At 51.1% G+C, this 1,864-nt stretch overlaps 1 pseudogene; it reads right to left on the bottom strand.

Annotated features, from left to right (window-relative positions):
* Nucleotides 1-451: 451 nt before the first annotated feature.
* Nucleotides 452-859, bottom strand: LOC109266687 (60S ribosomal protein L32-like; annotated as a pseudogene).
* Between the last annotated feature and the right edge of the window lie 1,005 nt (nucleotides 860-1,864).

Here is a 1,864-nt window from a genome sequence, read left to right as displayed (position 1 = left end):
CAGGAAGAAACACAGCATGTGTGTTTGGGGCGACCTAGGTGACTGACTTATAGTGCGTCCCCACCTGAGAAAAGCTCCAGGGCACTGAGGGTGCTGAGTCAGCTGGTGTTCTAGAAACTGGAAGCGATGCCTCAGGCCCTGAAAGACAGGTGGATATGGAAGGCGGAAGAAGGACAGCACTGTGCTACTGTGGAAAATAATGTGTGCTTACTATGAGCAGGCCCTGATGACTCGTTGCTTGAACCTTTAAACCAATCCAGGCAATTCTTGCTGAAGGGAGGAGGTGGGGCAAGATATCAGACCCTTCCGCATGCGTCAAGGCCACCACTGCAAATGGCGGGGTAATTTACCCCTAAATGGTCCACTATTTATTATTATTATTATTATTATTATTATCATTATTTTAGTTTTATGGTTTTATTAGCACAAATACGATGTGCGCATAAACTGTCTATTCATTTTCTTTGCCGTGTAGCCTGACATCGGGATTGGGGACCCTGGTGGCCAACTGGGCTGCTCTTTATGCAGGGCTTGGTGGGTCTGGGAGGGGACATTGTGAGCAATCTCTGTGCAGTAAGATTTGTTGTAAATCAGCAGCACTTCAAGCTCCTTGATGTGGTGGACTAGGAACTTCCGGAAGCCAATGGGCAGCATATGCTTTGTTTTCTTGCTGCTCTCGTAACCAATGTTGGGCATCGAGATCTGGCCCTTAGATTGTCTTCCCCCCCATTTCACCAATGCCTCTGGGTTTCCTCCAGTTGCATTTAATTTTGACACGTGGGTCTGAGTGGTGCCGGATGAACTTGTTAGTCCTCTTTTTAACAATCCTGGGCTTCACCGGAAATCTGAGGGTGGCCATGATGCCGAGTAAAAGATGGCTGCCACCGGCATAGGCAGTGCCGAGGGAGAGAGGGGAAGCCCGCTATTTTTAAGTAGGACAAAACCGAAGCTCAGAGAGGTTCATGTGACTAAGCTGTAGCTGCTAAGTGGCAGGGTTGAGACTTGAACCCATTGGTTTGACTGTCGCCCATGCTTCCATCCGGTGCTCCGTGAGGAAAGGGCCTCCTGGGTTGAGCCGGGGACTAGCTTAGGGGCACAGAGGGAGCTAAGGCTGGGAGCACATCCAGGTGCAGCTGGGAGGCCTGCACAGGAGCTTGCTGGGGATGCAGAAGGAAACGGGGATTTCCAGGCCCTACTGGAACGGAAGGTTTAACCTAAGTGTGGGCTCCGGCTCCCTGAGTCCCCTGAGGTCCCCATCCTTCCTCCTTGGCCTGGCTGGAGACTCTGGCTCTGAAACCGGAAGTTCCTGAGGGGTGAGAGTCTGGAATAGTCTGCTGGGAGTTGTATACAGGAAGAGGAAAATACAGGTAGAACTGGAAAAGGTATAAACACATGACTCAATGCTTTCCCTGGTCTTCTGGAGGCTGGCTTGGCCTGACTGCTGGGGAGAGGCCTCAGCTCTTGAGAAGAGCCTCTGAGATGCTCTCTTCTGCTGGAGATCGAGTTCTGAGGTCCCTCCAGCCTGGGAGGCTGGAAGCATCCTCTTTACTGATGGATGGTGTCTGTGAAGGGGGCCTAGTGGAACAGCAAGACTGCTGGCTTTGATGTCAAGGATTCTTGGGTTTGAGTCACAGCTCATTCTTTTTTTTTTTTTTTTTTTTTACATTTATTTATTTTTTTGAGAGATGGAGAGAGACAGCATGAGCAGGGGAGGGGCAGAGAGACAGGGAGACACAGAATCCGAAGCAGGCTCCAGGCTCTGCACTGTCAGCACAGAACCCGATGCGGGGCTCAAACCCACGACCTATGAGATCATGACCTGAGCCGAAGCCGGACGCTTAACCGACTGAACCACCCAGGCACC

Source organism: Panthera pardus, unplaced genomic scaffold, assembly GCF_024362965.1.
Source record: "Panthera pardus isolate Hobbes unplaced genomic scaffold, ASM2436296v1 HiC_scaffold_26, whole genome shotgun sequence".
NCBI lineage: Eukaryota > Metazoa > Chordata > Mammalia > Carnivora > Felidae > Panthera > Panthera pardus.
This window is presented reverse-complemented; position numbering and strand designations above follow the sequence as displayed.